The sequence below is a fragment of the Equus asinus genome, chromosome 21 (genome assembly GCF_041296235.1).
Source record: "Equus asinus isolate D_3611 breed Donkey chromosome 21, EquAss-T2T_v2, whole genome shotgun sequence".
NCBI classification, from domain to species: domain Eukaryota; kingdom Metazoa; phylum Chordata; class Mammalia; order Perissodactyla; family Equidae; genus Equus; species Equus asinus.
Genome location: NC_091810.1, coordinates 8622519 through 8643244, shown reverse-complemented (window position 1 = coordinate 8643244; position 20726 = coordinate 8622519).

Sequence of the window (20726 nt, the reverse complement as noted above, 5' to 3'; positions counted from 1 at the left end):
CTTTGGGGACACAGGGTTTCAGAGCCCGCGTGGAGCAGTCTCAGAACTCACCCTTCCCAGTTAGCCCAGCTTTGACCTTCAATGCAAGTTTTGGGGTTGTGACTTTATCGGACTTTCAAACGTTCAAGCAGACCCTAACTAAACACTGAAGTAATTCACTGTGGATTATTGAGGTGTGATTTCTGTTTGCCTTCCATTTTCTGGGAGCTTGCTTTCGTTTCCATAGTCTAATCGTCATGGTTCTGAGCTATCTCCCTTCGATATGCTTATCAGTGTGTTCTCCTTCATTACAAGTTAGGAGTTTGGTATTTCTTTAATCACCATAAGTTCTGTTGGCTGATGTGTGAGTGCTTTCGTTACTGTTGGGTGTTGTCTTTGAATTTCCATCGGTCAGTTGAAGGAATCTTTGCCATCCTAGCCTAGATCCAACTGAGCACTGAGTAAACGTGGTCATCTTGGTTGGTTCGATATTGTGAGATCAGAAACCCCATGTTTGAGGTTGTCCTGGAAACCACCTTCACAGACACAATGGTTCCGAGACAAATTAGATGAATCTGATGGATTCCTCTCTCCAGGTGAGAGATCCTTTGGAAAGTTCAGAACTTCACACCTGATCCTTGAATGCTCCACTAGATTACGTCTAGATACTGGCTTACTTTATTTCCACAGGTTTTGTTATCTGTTTAATTTACCTCCTCAGCTGTGGCATGCTTATATTCCTTTAAGTAGAATGGTAATGTTCTAAGTTTCAGCAAACATCGTTATGCGTGGTGTCAAATACCTAATCAATACTCCTTCTATGGCAAGAGATGGGGGAGAGAATCTCATTGATCTCAACTGAGCACTCTAGCCTGGGAGGACAGCCTTCACACAGTAACGAAGCTTTCTGCAAAAGGGTGCTTTTGCGCACTCTTCCTGAGTCCTTCCAAACCAAGGGACATACCCCAAGCATGACAGGGGCCCATTCCTTCCAGGCTTCAAAGAGATGCCTAGTGACACATTACCATGTACCCAGTGGGTGCCTATGACGCCAGAGCTATGGAAAGTGAGACTTCTCTTCAGAGAATACTAGGGACCTAGGACCGGGGCCTCTATTCTTCTCTTCAATGTCTTCAAGAGATCATTCTTGACTTTGGATTATGAGTAAGGCAGAAGGCCAACATAGGTCTGATAAGCCCCAGGTCCGGCCTCTTGTTTCAAGTCAAGTTTCAAGCTTGAATCAGCATGGCCTCCTCATCGACTTGAGGAGATGGCAATGTTCTCCTCTCAGTGCTTGTCCCTCTGTTATCACTTCTTCCCAATGATTCCTTTCTTATCCATTGAATTAGCGTCTCTTGCATCTCTTCACGTTTCTGCACCCAGATTCTGTTTGCAAAAGCTGTATCTGGGTATCTGTCACTTGAGTATCCAAGCCTAGGCCAATCCTCGGGCTGGAGACCTGCGGCCATCTTGGGTGACATGTTTACCGTGATGTCATAAACACCCTCAGAATTCTAAGCTGTCCTGAAAACCTCCATGCACACAGTTCTTCACGACCATCTCATACCAGTCTGACTACTTCCCCTTTCCAGGTAGGATGGTTTTCCTTGTTCTGGATTCCGTGTCTGTTTATAACTTTATCCTCGAACTTTGAAAGGTCTACTACAATACCGCTGGACACCAGTTTCTTTCCTTTCAGATTATCCTGGGTTTTATCTCTTTTCTTTTGTGGATGAGTCCAAATGGGTGGACTTTCCCCAGAGAAAGCCCTGGAGTCCCTCCCGAGATTGATTTTCCTGGTCAATCCTCTGATGCGTAATGATCGTGTCATCTCCATTTCCACCTTGGCAGGTCACATGTTTTCCTTCCTTCATCATTTGGGGAAGTGTTCCTGATGCGTTCATAGATTGCAATATTCCCATGGTTCTTACTCTGATGTGTATTCATAACGTCTCTTCACAATTGCTACTTCTTTAGGATGTCTGTCTGCACCATAGCGTGAAATCTATATTTGCTAATGCTACTAATCTGATCCGCACCCGTGATGCTCGCCGATGAAGCCTGTACCACCCAAGTGGAATGTGGGAACTTACCCAGTACACCACAGGGCCGGCACTGAATTGGATTCTTGGACCAACATTTTGCCTGAACTGGGGAAGTTGTTGGCCTGCTTTGATTATTTGTAAAGGTAATTAGTAGTAACATCATGGACGGTAACCTTTTCCTTTGGATCCTGAGTTTAGCACGGAACATGTTCTCTTGGTAGAGTTGTTCTTCAACTCTTTGCCACTTTCTACCTTTCTGTAGCATTATTAAGCTCTTGGAGGTGATTATCAATGCTTGGAAGTTCATCTTCTCTAATCTCTTTCAGCCTCCAAAGCTTTAGGCCATAAACCTGCTTGCCTTTTTGTAGTTTTGATTTTACATGAATTGATTGCCATAACCCTGCATTATAACACCCTATTGTTTTCAGATTTACAACCTCCTAGATTTATTGTTCTTTGTATGGTACATCATCTTCACCACCGTAAGCCTAATGACATGCCCATACCACACACTGGTGCCTAACCAACTCTTTCTTCCACTGTCTTCTGCCACCGATTCCCTCTGGGAACCACCAATCCCTTGTCATGTGCTACCTGTTTGTTTCTCCTTATTTTACTCTTCTCCTTGTAAGTGAGATGCTACGGTACTTGACTTTCTCCCTGGGGCTTCTTTCAGTTCCCCTCATACCCTCAGGAGCCATTCTGGTGTCACAAATGGCTGGACTGCACCCTTTCTTGCAGCTGAGTGCTATCCCATTGTGCGGCTATAGCCAATCTTCCTTCTCCATTCATCCCTTGATGGGCCCCAGGGCGATATCCAAGTCCTGGACATCAGGATTAAGGCTGTGGTGAACACAGCGGTGCAGGGATTCCTATGCGTTGGTGTTTCCAAGTTCTTCAGATAAATATGACACAGAGGAATAGCTGGATCATATGGTAGATGGATTCTGAAATTTCTGCAGAAATTCCACACCGCTTTGCGTAGTTCCCGCACCGGCTTACACTCCCACCAACGGTGCAGGAGGCTTCCCTTCTCTCCACCTCCTCTCAGACACTTGCTGTTTCCTGTCTTGTTCCTTATGGGCATTCTGACCACAATGTGCTATCTCATTGCCATTTGGATTTGCATTTGCCTTACACGTAATGATTATGAACATGTGTTCATACAGCTGTTGGCCATCTTTCTATCTTATTTGGTAAAACTCTGTTTCCATCTTTTGCCCAGGTTTTAATGGGCTTGTTGTTTTTTTCTCTTGTGTTGGCATGTGTGGTCGTTGGCTCTTTTGGCTATTCAGTCCTTCTCCGATGTGTGGTTTGAAACATCCACTCGCAGTTGTGCTGTCTTTGCATTGAGTGGATGGTTTCCTCGGCTGGGCAGAAGCTTCTGCATTGGACGCAATCCCATTTGTTTCTTGTTTCGTGTGTTGCCCTTGCCCAGTCACACATGCTTCTTCCAAATAGGTGGCTATGCCACATGGCCATGAGCAAGGTGCTGGTTTTCTACTAGAAGTTTCACGGTTTCAAGTCTTCCGTTCAAGGCTTTAATCCATTTTGAGGTGGTGTGTGAGCCTGATGTAACATCATGGTCTACTCTCATTGTGTCACATATGGCTGGGCATTTTTCCAGCACCTTTTCTTCTTGAGACTCTCCTTTCTCCGCTGTCTCCTCTTGACTCCTTGGTCTACAATGGGCTGTCCATATATGTGTGAGTTGACCTCTGGGCTCTCGATTCTTTTCCGTTGATCTCTGTGTCTGTTTTTGAGACAAGACTGTGCTGTTTCGGTACGTAGCACTTCGTCCTACATGTTGAAATCAGTAAATGTGACATGTCCTGCTTTGTTCGTTTTCCTCAGGATTCCTTTGGGTATTCAGGGTCCCTTGTTGCTGGATAGAGACTTAAGGATTCTCTCTTATATTTCTGTGGGAAAGATTCTGCAACTTTGACTGGGATTGCATGGAATCCAGAGATTGCTTTATCCGTTATGGAGGTTTCAAGTATTTTAGTTCCTACATTCCCATAGCACGGAATACCCTTCCATTTGCTTGTGTCTTCTGGAATTTCTTTCCCCAAAGTTTTGCTAGTTTGCGATTTCCATATCTTGCACCTGTTTAGCTAAGCTTATTTCTAGAGATCTTATTCTTTTTTTCCTGAGGTTTGGTTTTTCTGTTCTTTTCAAGTTTTCATTAGTTTTGTTTTGGCTGATGTTTATGGCTGTGCTCAGATCTGCTGTCGATGTTGCTGTATTTGCTGAGGAATACTGACGCTGTCTGACGTTGCTTCCCAGCTGCCTCTACACTACCTCCCATGCCTCCCCGAGAATGGCTGGACCAGCGGTGAGGAGGTTCACCCCCAGGATTCCGCATGGCCACCCAGAACGTGCAGACTTCACCACTGCACCACGGGCCGGCACCTTTCATGTTCCATTGGCAACCTGCAGTTGAGTGGAATGTGACTTGAACATGCTACCTGAGCCCAACTCGGGCACTGTGTAGATGAGGCCAGTTTGTTTTTCTTCTCCACTGTGATGTCAGAGGATTTGTCAGAATTGTGTCTCTGCTGTCCCTGAAAACTTCATAGACACAGGCTTTCAGAGCCTGATTTTAGCAGTCTCATAACTCACCCTTACCAGTTTTCCTAGGTTTGACCTTCGCTTGGGTTTTTGGGATTGTGACTTACTCCGACTTTCGAACGTTCAGAGTATGTCTAAAACTGACATCTTTCTTTATGTATTATTCATGTGTGATTTCTGTGTGCCTTCCATTTTCTGGGACCGTTTTTTATTTTCCATGGTAGAATCGTTGATATGGGCTCAGCGAGCTGAAGACTTGAATGAAAGATTGCTTGGACTCTCAAGATCCTGCATTGGTGTTCTTTTATTGAGAGAACAGTACAGGGTAGCATGGGGACAGGACACATTAGCAGTGAAGAGCTACTGCTGCTGCTGCCTGGGGACAGGACCCATGGGTAGTCAGAGCTATTGCTGCTGCCCTGACTAGAGGGTTAGGGCTAATTTCATAAGGCATGGGTATATGACATTTTTACTCAAAAAAAGAAATAATGATGTAAAATGTCTTTAAATGATTTCAGTACAGATGGTGTCTGGACATTGTGTTGTCATATTTTTAGATACGAATCTGGCCATATACATCAGCATGTAGGTGAGAATGCCCTGGGCTTCTCGCCCTGGGGCAGCCCTAATTCATACCATAAAAAAATCCACTGGGTCATATAGTTTGGCATGTAGTCCAGGTCACCTTCAGCTTCCCTAGCTGGGGCTGCCCGGATCCACATCATAAAACCTCCCTGAACCTATTTGGACTGGAAATCTTTGAGGATATGGATGATGGTCAGTCTTCTGTGACTACTTCTGGCTGTACAGGGTCGTAGAGCTGTCCCTAAATGGGGCCATAGGTACACTTAGGCAGTTTAGTGGACCAGAAGGCTTGCCCCATTGAGTTCAAGCCTGACAAGTTATACAGATCCTCTGGAGATGAGAGAGTCATTGACAAGAGGTGGTCCAGGAAGTGAAACATTTTTGACATGCATAAGACAAACAATGAAACAGACAACAAAATATCATAAGAAATACAAGCAGTATGTTTAACCCAACGAATAAGGTTTTGAAGTAGTGCAGAAACCTTGTCCTGACTAGGAGTTCAACCAATCATTTAGATTTAGGGTTGGTCAGACATGGATTTAATTTGGTGGCTGGGATACCAAGCCAGAAATATTTTGATGGTAGTCAGGAATATAGACACAACATTCAGTTTTTATAATGGCACAGGTGCCCCCTTGTGCTGCTGTCAAGACATCCAGAGCCAATTGGATTTGGAGGACTGCCTTTCACACTTGGGATACTTCTAAATTGAGCAGTGAAATGCTATGTTGTGTATCATTTAATGCCTTCATAGTAAATTTGTTTAGGACTTCCATGGGCAAGACTTGAATATGCTACAAAAGTCGATTCCTAATTGGTGAAAGAAAATTGCGGAAAGATGGTCATACCAGCGGAAGACAGGGCTGGTCAAGGGCTGTTGCAAGTTGGGTAGGTTAGCAGGAGGAGATATAGTAAATGTAGTTCCACCTTGCATCCAGACAAAGCCTAGAGTGCATCGTCCAATCCATGCAGGTGGTAGCCAAGGTCATAAATTGGAGCCACATATCCACTGAGCACCGTTAGGGGCTAACCAATGCGTGATGAGCCATGTATCCCAGTCAGTCTGAAACCAATCAGTATTTTTTTTAAGGCTATGATATGAGAACACATATAACAGGGATTTTTTCCCATAGGTCGAGTGCTATAAGGCCATGTATCACAGGGGTGATTTTTTTTCCCCAAAAGAAAGTGGCCTTTTACTGAGTTGCCCACTAGTAGGAGTGAACCAAATATATTCATCCCAAATTTTGTATTGTCCATCCTGTGTGTATTAATAAGTTGGGGACATTACCTTTGGAACTTGTTCTGTATGATCCAAGTGTGACAAGGCAAATCTAGTTAGTATTTGGACAGTAGTATTGAAGGAAAATGTTTGATTGTGGCCAGGGAACTTCCAGGTGTCAGAGGTAGATGGCCACAAGGAGACATTACTATTAATAATACATGAATATTGAGGAAGAAAAGAGCTAGAATCTAATATCCATGAATGCCTACTATAGATTCTACAGAAACATAATTTTTTCTCTCTTAAATCACTGTCATTTTTACAAAAGATAGCCAAATCAGGATTACCGGGTTTGCAAATCAAGTGTAGTTTCAATACAACTTGCTCCAATTTACATAAGAGCAGCAAGAATAGTAATTGTTCATACAGCCTTTTTTAAATGTGCTTCACTGGATCTTTTCCTGTGGAATCTCGGATTGAACTGTGAAGGCCTCTAGAGGCCAGAGAAGCCAAGCCAAGGACTTGCCATCAGATTTGGCCTGCAGTACCTACAGATTTGAGTGGTGTTCTCTTTGAGGTCTCCCCAAATTTTCGGAGGTTCCTTGCACCTGCCAGATAAGCAAGCTTCCTTACTTACCGGGTAAGGTTGCCAAAATCTCAGTAAACAAGGTACCAGGTCTGTGTTTCCCAGTGGCTGTATTCCAGAAAGTCCAATCTTTGTTCCTGAAACGCTGTCTTGTCATATCTGAGGATGTGTGTTTCAAATATGACATTCCAGTCAAAGCCTTGGTAATATAACCAATGTGTCCTGTTATAAGGAGAACAGATTCTTATGGAACTTACGCAAATATTGCCACGAAATGACCATACTCAGTCACAAAGGGTTTCCAAATTCAGGAGGGATAAGGTAGGGAGAAAAAGATAAATGTTTCAGTTTTGCTCATAAAGGTATAATTTCACCAAATGGCTGTAAGTTATAGTTAGCATAAGAGAAAAGAGAAAAAGATTTCCTTCATTATGAGAAAACAACACATCCAAACTCAACAATATTTCAAACAGAAGTCCTAAAAATTTATAATCGTCCTAATCAGTGCACACAGTCCTGTATAATCAATTCTTGAGCTGAATCTTCTGTCAGCAGATCGATGAGCATAGTTTCTGTTAGAATTCTGTCATTTCTTACTCCGTTCTGTTTTACAATCTGAAGGTTTATCAGAAACCCGTCGTTTAGACTCTTTGTGTCAGAATTCTTTCCAGGAATTTCTCGGAAGTTGAAACATATTTGCAAAAGGAAAAAGCATCAGAGTAAAACAACTATCTGCAAATGGACAAAGAACTCAAAAGGGCAATTGGCAAAGAAAGTTGACTACTTCTGTGACATATAATACTGCCAGATAATAAGTGAACTTATCACTGATAACGAGGGCAGATCAGAATTTTAGGAATGCTATCTAATTTTGAGACGTCTATATTAATAACATTTACCCATCAAATACCAGCTAAGAAAGTCTATTGTCACTGATTTCACAATGTTTCCCATTTAATTTAATAGACCAAATAAACCAAATTACTTTAGCATTTTCCTCCTTGTAGGAAGAGAGAGCAAATTTCTTTGAGAAGTCTCAGGGACCCTCTGAAAATCCACAGAGTAATCATTCTTCTGTCTACCAGGTCTAAAGAACGCCTTCATTCAGGATTTGAATATTTTTGAGGGAGAAGCTTGTCACAAAATATCAAAAGGTTTTAAAATGTTGTTCAAATAGCAAACAACACTCACTGTGAAACAATGCTCAGGTATCCATTCAAAGTGATAACAGAGAGAGTCAAAAATATAAAGAGTAACCTCAGCCATTATTTTCACAAAACAGATTTGTCTCTTAGGTAGACTTACTCAAAGGAACAGCTTTTATACCCTCTTTATCAAGAGCAGATCAAAAGTTCAAGAAAATGTATCCTTTTAGAGAAAACCAAATTTGAATTTCTGCACCTACTTATGTTTCACATTCAAACTCATTCACTTAATTGAACTTACTTTAGTCTACTTGACCAGGCATAAAATTCCTTTCAGAATTTCTCCTTCACAAACCTTCTACATCTTTCTTTTTCATTTTCGGTACTTGTCCCAAAGTCTTTCTTTTTTCCTTTCTAGTACATCAGGAGCAATTTATCTTTCTTAACCCATCAAACAAAAATATTTCCATTCTTTATACCTTTTTTACTGAAAACATACATTTTAACTTCCTTGAATACAGAGCTCTTTTGCTTAGTAATTTCCAGTAGCTTTAATTCCATAGGTTAGTTAGAACCTTTAACGCTTAACGGACCTAGTAAACACTAAAAAGGTAAACAATTATGAAATGTCTTTTATATCAGCATTCTAAACACTTCACAACTTAAGAAACATGCCACTTCACAATAAAACACAAGGCACGCTTTTTGATACACCCACACGCTTTTAGCCACTTCAATAAGAAGCCAAAAGTAGATAACTTAGATATGTTTAACAATAATGTGTGAGTGTTCCGTTCTATCCAAAAGTGACCCACATATTCATCTTTTTATCATTTAACTTAACTTGGCAAAACTCAAGATTGTTACCAAAAAGGATTTCGAAGCTGTTTTTTTTCCCCAAGTATACAGACCATAAAAGTTATTGTACTCACTTTTATGAGTTTTATGTATTTAAGCCATTTGTTTCCAACAATTATGTTCAGATTACTATGGAAACCTCATGAGGCATTAGACAAAACTGGTCATCATTTAAAGCTATTATTTTGCTGACAAATTTAACAGACAGCATGAACTTATATGACTAGTAAACCGAGTCTGAATGCCTGCATCCTATGCAAATACTGACAACTCTGACAAGAAGACAATTTTCAATGAAACCAACAAACTTAAACAAGCTTTCATTTACCAAAGGTTAATTCACGTCACGTTAACTTTGAAAGTCACTCTGTTAATTTCGACTACATTTAGAATTTAAGAAAGCACGTACTTTAAGCCAACTAAACAGAGATCTTAATTTTGTCCAGACCATCCAGGGGTTAAAATATCACACGTATAATGTACACATAAACACATATACACAGAGACTGTACAACTATTGTTTTAAAAACTACTGCCATGAATCAGGTACAATATATAAAGCTCACCAGTTACAAATCAAAACTTTGTTTTGAGCCTTTTTACTAATACTTATGGAGAAGACCCTCGAGATGGTAGACTTTTTGCAAGGGTGCACTTATGACCATTTATCCCTTCTCCTCCTTTTTTTTTTTCAGTCTTAAGAATGAGTGATATGCTAGATAGTAGTTCCTGGAGAGGGGGGAAGATAATCCTTTTCATGGTAAAGGAACAAGGTGGAATCTGAACTGCCTCTAGAACTGTCTTTCCAGTCTTGCAAGGATTTTCTAAGGATGGTTGCTCTTGATTTCTCAGAAACTGGACTGTAACTTGAAGGACGTTCTAGGTTGATCTACCTGTCCAACTGCACCAGAAAGACAGAGAGAAACATCACACATTTTCTACCAGCTGGAGTTTCTGGGGCATAACCCATACAATTGAAAGTGTTTCTAATTAGTTAGAATGACCCTGAGTGATGAGTCTTAAGGGATGCTTATCTCATTCCCCATGGCAGTAAAGCCAGTGTCCGACTGACAGTGAAGTGGAGAAGGGGGGAATGCATACAAAGGGCTTGAACTGGCTGGAGGCCGGGGCTCCCAGTACCCGGGTTGAGAATGAAGTTGCTTGCAAAAGGTGTTCAAGTTTTCCGATTTTACAGACGTTCCAGGTTCTGGTCAAGTCCAGCCTGAACTTAACCAAGACTGGGTGATAACAGAGGACATGATGAGCAAAACAAAGAAAGGAAATGAAGACATCAGACCTCACCCTCATGGCCGCTCAAAGTGGGTTATCAACAGAAGACTCACTCAACAGTTCCCGTGCTGGGGCACACTACTGTAGCATGACAGTTCACAGAATAAATCCCAGGTCTGCTACCCTCATAGCCAACTCAGTAGGTGACTAAAACACTCAATGAGTCAACCCCCAAGAGAGGCCACCCTACTTGGGCTTTCCGGGGTGATCAGGCCCAGAAATGCCAAGTTTGGGCTCCCAGGGGTGGAGGCCATGACTGTTGACAGATTTCTTTGCTTCCCTGTTGCAAAGCTCAAAAGGAGACGAAAATCGCCATTGCAACTCTAAGAAAGATGAAAGAGACAGGTCCATTACCTTGAAAATCCCCCCTGAACCTGGGGCAGCATCCTACCTGTCATTCCTACTGTGGGGTTCCTATAACAAGGGGTGATGGGGTGTCCCCTTGCATTGCATCCACTGCATATCTTCCCTGGTATGCCTGGAAGTTACAGGTGCCTGGTGAACATCTTTCCTATTCTGCGTGGCAGTAACAGGTGCCTGGTGAATGGTCCCCAAGAGAAAGGGAGAAGTTCAAGAGAGAACAGGATGGAGAAAATTAGTGAGGCATTTTCCGCCGCTCTGGGGGACATTCTACCCAATTGCGTGTTGGAGGCATTCTCCAAGAAGGGCTTCCCATAAGCAACCAAAGGTTAGACTTTGGTACTTTCCTTGAACTGGAGTCCCAATTGGGACATTCACACAGTTCAGAGCATGGTCAGGTGCCATGGGAGGTATCCCAATCCAACCTTAGGAAGAGAAACGTTCCAAGGGAGTCTTGCAGATTGCTGACCATCCTAATGACTTAAGTGGCCGACCCGTGCCCACCTAAAATTTGTATATTAGAGATAGAGTCAGGAAGGAATGGAGTAATTCACTCTACATCGCCCTTAGGCTTAAGGTACTGATTCTCTTCAAGCTGAATGCCATGATTTGCCCCATAGAGTAGCCATGGGCAGCAAACGTGGATTCATACAGCTATCGAAGACAGTTCCTGATGGAGAAGTGAATTTAGATTCATCCTCGAAACAGAGAGAGGCACAAGGAAGAAAAGGGCACTTACCAGAAGTTGGGCTCAGAAACCAATGAAGCAAGTTCCCGGTAGGGGGGCCACAATATATGACGGTGGGTCAGCAAGCTGATGAGTCGGAAGAAAGATTTCTTGGTCTCTCAAGGCCTGGCAGAGGTGCTCTTTTATTTAGAGAATGGTACAGGATAACATAGGGACAGGACCCATGGGGAGTAAAGAGTTGCTTCCTGGGGACAGGACCTATGGGTAGTGAAGAGCTGCAGGCATGGGAACTGGACACACGGGCAGTGAATAGCTGCTGCTGCTGCATGGGGAAAGGAGCCATGGGCAGTCAGATGTCCTGCCGCTGCCCTGAGTTGAGGGTAAGGGCAAATTTTATAAGGCATGGGTACGTGACATTTTTACTGGAAAAAGAAAAGATTATGTAAAAAGCCATTAAAGGACTTCAGTACAGATGGAGTCTGGTTATTGTGTGGTCGTATAACATTAGATACGAATTTGGCCATATAGATAGGCATGTAGGTGAGCATCGCCTGGGCTTCTCTCACTGGGGCGCCTCTAATTCATACCAAAAAAAATTCACCGGGTCATATGCTTTGACATGTAGGCCAGGTAACCTTGGGCTTTTCGAGCTGGGGCAGCCTTAATCCACATCAATCGTCATTGTCTTTCTCAGCTATCTCCCATAGATACGCTTATCAGTCTGTTCTCCTTCATTCCAAGTTATGAATTTTGTATTTCTTTAATCACCATATGTTCTCTAGGCTGATGTGTGAGTGTTTTCATGATTGTTGGGCATTGCCTTTGAATTTCCATCGTTCACTTGAAGGAATCTTTGCTATCCTAGCCTAGGTCCAACTGAGCACTGAGAACACGAGGTGATCTTGGTTGGTTTGACATTCTGAGATCAGAAACTCCAAATTCTAGGTTGTCCAGGCAACCACCTTATGGACATAATGTTTCTGAGACAAATTAGAGAAATGTGATGAATCCTGTCTCCAGGTAAGATATTTTTATGTCTCTATTCTAAATTTTGGAAGGCTGGAACTTGACCCTGGATCCATGATCCTTCTAGTAGATTACATCTAGATACTGCTTTACTTTATTTCTGTAGGTTTTTTAAGTTGTTTGATTTACACCCTAAGCTCTGGCATGTTTATTTTTCGTTAAATATAAGTGTAATGTTCTAATTTTCAGCCAACTTCCTCACATATGCTGTCAAAACACATAGTCAATAATCTTCTACGGCCAGAGATGGGAGAGAATTTCACTGGTGCCAAACTGAGCACTCTAGCTTTGGATGTCAGCCTTCACTTTGGATTGGTGATTCCCAGAGGGAATGAAAAAATCCAAAAAGGCGTGCTGATTTGGGGCATAAAGGATTTGAGGCTGAAAGAGATTAGAGAAGATGAACTTCCAAGGACTGTGAATCTCCTCCAAATGCTTAATGATGCTACAGAAAGTAGACCATTGCAAATAGATTATGGGGAATACTATGAAGAGAATGTGTTCCGTGCTAAACAGATGAACCAAGGGAAAATGTTACCGTCTATGATGTTACGAGTAATTACATTCACGAATAATCACAGCAGGCCATCTTCTTCCCAAGTTCAGGAAAAATATGGGTCCACAAGTAAAATTCAGGGCCAGCCATGTGTTCAGGAGTGTAAGTGCCCACATTCCTATTGGGTGGCCTGGGATTCATGGATTCGCATCACTGGTGCTGATCAGATTAGTAACATTGGGAAAGATAGATTTCATGGTATGGTGTGTACAGAGATCACAAAGAAGTCGAAATTGTGAGCATACATCAGAGATAGGCAATAGGAAAAAAACATGAAAATATTGCAATCTATGACACATCTGGTACACATCCCTAAATACAGACTGAAGGAAGTGATGTGACCTGCATAGGTAGAATTGGCGGACTGCATGAGATGACACGATCATTGCACATCAGAGGCTTGAGTGGGCAACTTCTACTTTGGATGGACTCCAGGACTTTCACTGGAAAAATTCTACACATTCGGCCATATTCACAAAATGTAACAGATAAAACCCAGGATAAACTTAAAGTAAAGAAACCATGTCTAGAGAGAATGTAGTAGACATTTAAAAGTTCAAGGATAAAGTTAGAAACACACAAGAAATCCAGGAAATGGAAAACTATTCAAGCTGGAAAGGGAGAGTAGTCGTGTGTATAGAAGATGCTGGGACAGCTTAGAAGTTTGAGGGAGTTTATGACATCACAGTGAACATGTCACCCAAGATGGCCTCATGGTTATAGTCTGAGGATTGTCCTAGGCTACGATACTCAAGTTAGAGATACCCAGAAGAGAATTTAAAAACAGAAACCAGGCACTGAAACTTGAAGAGAGAGAATACACGCTGATTAAAGGGGTAAGAAAGAAGTCATTGTGAGGAAGCAATAATAGGGGGACAAGCGCTGAGTGGAGAACATTGTAATCTACTCAAGTGTATGGGGAGGCCATGCTGATGCAAGCTTGAAACTCGATTTGAAACCAGAGGCTGGACTTGGGGCTTATCAGACCTACATTGTCCTTCTGCCTTAATCATAATCCAAAATTAAGAATGATCTCCTGAGGACACCGTAGACAATGATTGATGCTTCCTTTCCTATGCCCCTAACATTCATTGAAGAGAATTCCCACTTTCCATGGCTCTGGCATTACAGAGGCCCATTTGGTACATGCTAATGTGTCACAAGATATCTCTTTGAACCCTTGAAGGAACGGACCCCCGTCATGCTTCGTGGATGTCCCATTGTTTGACAGGGCTCCAGAATTGTGCTGAGAAGCACCCTATTCCAGATGGATTCATTGCTTTGTGAGGGCTGCCCTACCAGGCTAGTATGCTTGGTTTGGCTTCAATGAAATTCTCTCCCCGTATCTCTTGAAGTAGAATGATTATTAATATCGTGTATTGACAGCATATGTAAGTAGGTTGGCTCAAAATTAGAACATTACAATTATGTTTATAGAAAAATAAACATGCCAGAGCTGAGGATGTAAATCGAACAAGTAAAACACCCTATAGAAATATAGTAAGCCAGCATCTAGACGTAATCTAGTGGAACACTCAAGGATCGGGAGTAAAGTTTGAAACTTCCCAAATCCAGAAATGAGACAGAAAAGTATCTTACCTGGAGCAGAGTTCATCAGATTTCTCTAATATGTCTCGGAAACATAATGTCCGTGAAGGCGGTTGCCAGCACAACCTCGAATCTGGAGTTTCTGATCTCAGAATGTCAAAGCAACCAAGACGACCACGTGTTATCAGGGCTCAGTGTCACCTCGGCCAGGATAGCAGTTTCCTACAGGTGACCGATGGAAATTCGAAGACAGCACGCAACAATCACGAAAAGACTCAGACCTCAGCATACAGAACATATGGTGATTACAGAAATACAAAAGTCACAGCTTGCAATGAAGGAGAACGGACTGATAAGCATATCGAAGAGAGATAGGTCAGAAAGACCATAACGATTAGACTTTTGAAAAGAGGAAAAACTCCCTGAAAATGGAAGGTCAATAGAAATCACATCTGAATAATCCACAGTGAAAGACTTCAGTCATTAGACAGACTCTGACTGGAAGTTTGAAAGTCCGAGAAAGTCACAACGCCAAAAACTGCAGCGAAGGTCAAACCTGGACTAACTGGGAAGGGTGAGTTATGGGACTGCTCCCCGCGGGCTCTGAAACCCTGTGTCCACAAAGCTAGACCGGACAGCATAGACACGATTCTGACAAATCACCCAACATCACAGTGGTCCAGAAAAACAAGCTGGCCTCATCTACACAGGGCCAGAGTTGGGCTCAAGTAGCATATTCAAGTCACAATCCACTCAACTGCAGGTTGCCAATGGAAAATGAAAAGGGCCAGCCAGTGGGGCCGTGGTGAAGTCCGCACATTCTGGTTCAGCAGCCCAGGTTCGGCGATGTGGAATCCTGGGGGTGAGCCGCCTCACCGCTCGTCCAGCCATTCTGGGGAAGGCGTCTGAGGTAGTGTAGAGGCAGATGGGAAGCGACGATAGACATCGCCATTCTTCCTCAGGAAATGCAGCAGCATGGCCAGCAGATGTGAGCACAGCCATAAATTCTGTCAAAACAAAACCAATTGAAAGTTGCAAAGAATAGAAAAACTGAACCTCAAAAAAGAAAGCATGCCAGTAGGAAGAAAAAGATATCTAGGAATAAATGTGGCCAAACAGCAGAAAGCTATGGAAACAGAAAACTTGTAAAGGTTTGGGCGAAGATATTACAGAAGACACAAGGAAACGGAAGGCTATTCCGTGCTCTTCCAATGGAATAACGAACACACTTCAAACGTCCATACCGCATAAAGCAGTGTCTGGATTGCATGCAGTCCCAGTCAAAGTTGCAACAATCATTCCCACAGAAATACAAGACAGAATCCTAAAGTTTTTATCCAGCAACAAAGGACCCAGAATAGCCAGAGGAATCCTCAGGGAAACGAACAAAGCAGCAAGTATCACACTTTCTGATTTCCACATATAGGATGAAGCCCTGGGTACGGAAACAGCACAGCCTGGGCCCCAATATAGGCACACAGACTCATGCAACAGAACGAGAGCCTGGAGGTCAACTCACACATCTACTGACAGCTCATTTTCGAACAGTGAGCCTATAGGAGAAAGTGGAGAAAGGAGAGTCTCCACAAGAAACGGTGCTGAGAAGACTGCACACCAACAGGTAACACAATGAGAGTAGACCATGATGTTACACCACACATACACACGACCTCGTAATGGATTAAAGCCTTGAATGGAATACTTGAAACCGTGCAACTTCTAGGAGACAACCCAGGCAGCTTGCTCTTTGCCATCTGTCTTGGCTGCCTATTTGGAAGAAGCATGTGTCAGTGGGCAAGGGCAAGAAAGGAAACAAGAAACAAACGGGACTCCACCCAATGCAGAAGCTTCTGCCCAGCCAACGACTCCATTGACTCAATGCAAAGACAGCACAACAACTGTGACAGCAGGTTTGCAAACCACACATCGGAGAAGGGGTGAGTAGCCAAAAGATTCAATGAACTCATACATCTTCACAGGAATAAAAACAACGAGCCCAATAGAACCTGGGCAAAAGATGGAAACAGACATTTCTCCCAGGAAGATAGGAAGATAGCTAACAGGCTGTATGAAAACATGTTCATCATCATTAAGTCTCTGGTCAATGCAAATCTGAACGGCAATGAGATAGCAGCACACGGCAGTCAGAATGGCTATAAGGATGAAGACGGGAAACAATAAGTTTCACAGAGGAGGTGGAGAGTAAAGAAGCCTCCTGCACTGCTGGTAGGAATGTGAACCGGTGCAGCCACTATGCAAAGTGGTGTGGAATTGCCTCAGAAATTTCAGAATCCACCTAACATATGATCCGTCTATTCCTCTGTGGCGTATATATCCAAACATCATGGAAACAGTAATGCACAGAGATCGATGCACTGCTGTGTTCACCACAGCCTTACTCCCGATATCCAAGACTTGGAAGCCTCCGTGGTGACCATCAAGAGATGAATGGAGAAGGAAGATCAGCTATAGCCACACGATGGTATAACTCTCAGCTGTAGGAATGGATGCAGTCCAGCCATTTGTGACCACCAGAATGGCTCCTGAGGGTCTTAGGGGAACTGAAGCCAGCCCCAGGGATAAGGTTGAATACCACAGGATCTCACGTACAAGGAGAAGAGGAAAAACGGAGCAAAAAAAGGTAGGACGTGACATGGGATTGGTAGTTCCCAAAGGGAAATGGATGCGGGGGTCTGAGGGAGAAAGAGTTGATTAGGCACAAGTGTGTGGTGAGGGCCTGTAATTAGGCTTACAGTGGTGAAGATGATGTAGCCTACACAGAAGTCTAAAGCTATGAGAATGTAGATGTGAAAAGCGATAGGATGTTATAATGCTGGGTTACGGCAATCAATTCACATAAAATCAAAACTCTAAAGAGGGGTGCAGATTTACGGCCTAAACCCTTGGAGGCTGAAACAGATTAGAGAAGATGAACTTCCAAGGATTGGTAATCACCTCAAAATGCTTAATGATGCTACAGAAAGGTAGACCTTTGCAAAGAGATGAAGCGGAATACTAGGAAGAGAACATGTTCCGTGCTAAACTCATGAACCAACGGAAACATGTGACTTGCCTGGTGGAATTGTCAGACTGCTAGAAGATGACACGATAAGTGTGCATCAGGGGATTGCCTGGGCAACTTCAACTTGGGAGGGAGTCCATGACTTTCTCTGGGGAAAGTCCAACCATTTCACCATATCCACAAAACATAAGAGATAAAATCTTTGATAATCGTAACGGAAAGAGACTGGTGTGTAGAGGGAATGTAGTAGACCTTTCAAAGTTCGAGGAGAAAGTTAGAAACCGACAAGAAATCCAGACAAAGGTAAACTATCCTACCTGGAAATGGGGAGTGGTCAGACTGGTATGCGATGGCTCTGAAACACTGTGTTCATGGAGGTTGTCAGGACAACTTAGAATTCTGAGGGTGTTTATGAACATGTCACCCAAGATGGCCACATCTATACAGTCCGAAGATTGGCCATTGTGTGGCTATAGATCGTCTTCCTTCTCCATTCGTCACTGGATGGGCACCACGTAGGCTTCCAAGTCTTGGATATTGGGAATAAGGCTGTGGTGAACACAGTGCTGCATGGATCTCTGAGCATTAGTGTTTCCAAGTTCTTTGGATATATATGCCACAGAGGAATAGCTGGATCATATGGTAGATGGATTCTGAAAATTCTAAGGCAATTCCACAGCACTTTGGGTAGTGGCTGCACCTGATTACACTCCCCCCAGCAGTGCATGAGGCTTTGCTTCTCTCCACCTCCTCTCCGAGACTTGTTGTTCCCTGTCTTCATCCCTATAGCCACTCTGACCACTGTGAGCTGCTATCTCATTGCCGTTCGTATTTGCATTGCCAAAGACTTAATGATGAAGGACATGTTTTCATACAGCCTGTTGGCCATCTTTTATCTTCCTGGGAGAAATATCTGTTTCCATCTTTTGCCCAGGTTTTATGGGGATCGTTGTTTTTTTATTGTGGAGACATATGAGTTCATTGGTATTTTGGCTATTCACCCCTTCTCCGATGTGTGGTTTGCAAAGATCCACTCTCAGTTGTTGTGCTGTCTTTGCATTGAGTCAATGGAGTCGTTGGCTGTTGAGAAGCTTCTGTGTTGGATGGAGTCCCGCTTGTTTCTTGTTTCCTTTGTTGCCCTTGCCCAGTCACATATGCTTCTTCCAAATAATCGGCTAAGCCAGATGGCAAAGAGCAAGCTGCCTGCGTTTTCTCCTAGAAGTTGCATGGTTTCAAGTCTTCCATTCAAGGCCTTAATCCATTTTGAGGTGGTGTGTGTGGCTGGTGTAACATCATGGTCTATTCTCATTGTGTTACATGTGGCTGTGCAGTCTTCCCAGCATCGTTTCTTTTCGAGACTCTCCTTTCTCTGCTGTCTCCTCTTGGCTCCTTGGTCTAAACTGGGCTGTCCATATATGTGGGAGTTGACCTCTGGGCTCTCGATTCTGTTCCTTGTGTCTGTGTGCCTCTTTTTGTGGCCAGCCTTTGCCGTTTCGGTACCTAGCAGTTCGTCCTATATGTGGAAATTCGAAAATGTGGTACTTGCTGAGTTGTTCGTTTTCCTCAGGATTCCTTTGGCCTTCCCTGCTCCTTTGTTGCTGGATAGAAACTTTAGGATTCTGTCTTCTATTTCTGTGGGAAAGATTGCTGAAACTTCGATGGGGCTTGCGTGGAATCCAGAGATTGCTTTATCCAATATGGACCTTTCAAGTGTGTCCGTTCTTCCATTCGAAGAGCGTGGAATACACTTCCGTTTCCTTGTGTCTTCTTTAATTTCTTTCCGCAAAGCTTTCCAGTTTGTTGGTCCTTGGTTGTCTCTTCTCCTTGTAAGTGAGCTCCTGCGGTATTTGAGTTTCTCCCTGTGAGCTGTTTCACTTCCAATGAAACCCTCAAGAGCCATCCTTCTGGTCACTAATGGCTGGATTCTCTCCTTTGTTATGGCTCAGAGATATGCCATTGTGTTCATAAAGCCCAGCTTCCTTCTCCAATCTTCTTTCTCTATTCGTCCTTCTGCCTTGATGGGCATCAGGGCAGTTTCCAAGTCTTTGATAATGGGAGTAAGGCCAGTGTGAACACAGGGGTGCACAGATATCAGTGCACGACTTCTTCCAAGGTCTTTGGATAAACACGCCACTGAATAATAGCTGGATCATATGGTAGATGGATTCTGACATGTCTGAGGCAATTCCACACTGATTTGCGTTGTGGCTGCACCAGCTTACACTCACAGCAGCACTGCAGGAGTCTTCCCATCTCTGCAGCTCCTCTCTGACACTTGTTTCCTGACTTTTTACCTATAGTCATTCAGACCACAGTGAGCTGCTATCTCACTGCCATTTGGATTTCAATTGCCCTGAGTCTTAATGATGATTAACATGTTTTCATACACCTGTTGGCCATCTCTATATCTTCTTGGGTGAAATCTCTGTTTCCACGTGCTGCCCAGGTTTTAATGGGCTTAATTTTTTTCTCTTGTGGACACATATGAGTTCACTGCATCTTTTGGCTATTCACCCATTCACCGATGTGTGGTTTTCAAACATCCTCTCCCAGTGGTTGTACTGTGTTTGCATTGAGTCGATGGTTTCCTTGGCTGGGCAGAAGCTTTTGCATTTGATGTAGTCCCATCTGTTTCTTGTTTCTGTTATTGCCCTTGCCCAAGCAGACCTGCATCTTACTAACAGGAGGCTAAGACAGATGTCAAATAGCATGCTGCCTAGGTTTCCTTAGAGAAGTCTCGTGGTTTGCAGTCTTACATTCAAAACTTTAATCCATTTTGTGTTGGTGTTTGTGCCTGGTGTAACACCGTGGTCTACGCTCCTTGTCTTACATGAGGCTCTGCAGTCTTCCCAGCACCGTTTATTGCAGAGAATTTCCTTTCTCCACTGTCTCCTCTTGGTTCCGTGGTCGAAAATGGGCTGTGCATGTATGTGTGCGTATACCTCTGGGCTCTCGATTGTGATCCATGGTTCTGTGTGTCTGTTTTCATCCCAGCCTGCGCCATGTCCAATCCTATTTCTTCATCCTATATGTTGAAATCAGAAAGTGTGATACATTGAGCTTTGTTCGTTTTCCTCAGGATTCCTTTGGCCATCCGTGGTCTTTTGTTGCTGGATGTAAACTTTAGGATGCTCGCTTCTATCTCTGTGAGAAATATAGCTGCAACTTTGCCTGGGACTTCATGTAATCTAGAGATTGCTTTATCCGGAGTGGAGGTTTCCAGTGTGTTAATTCTTCCA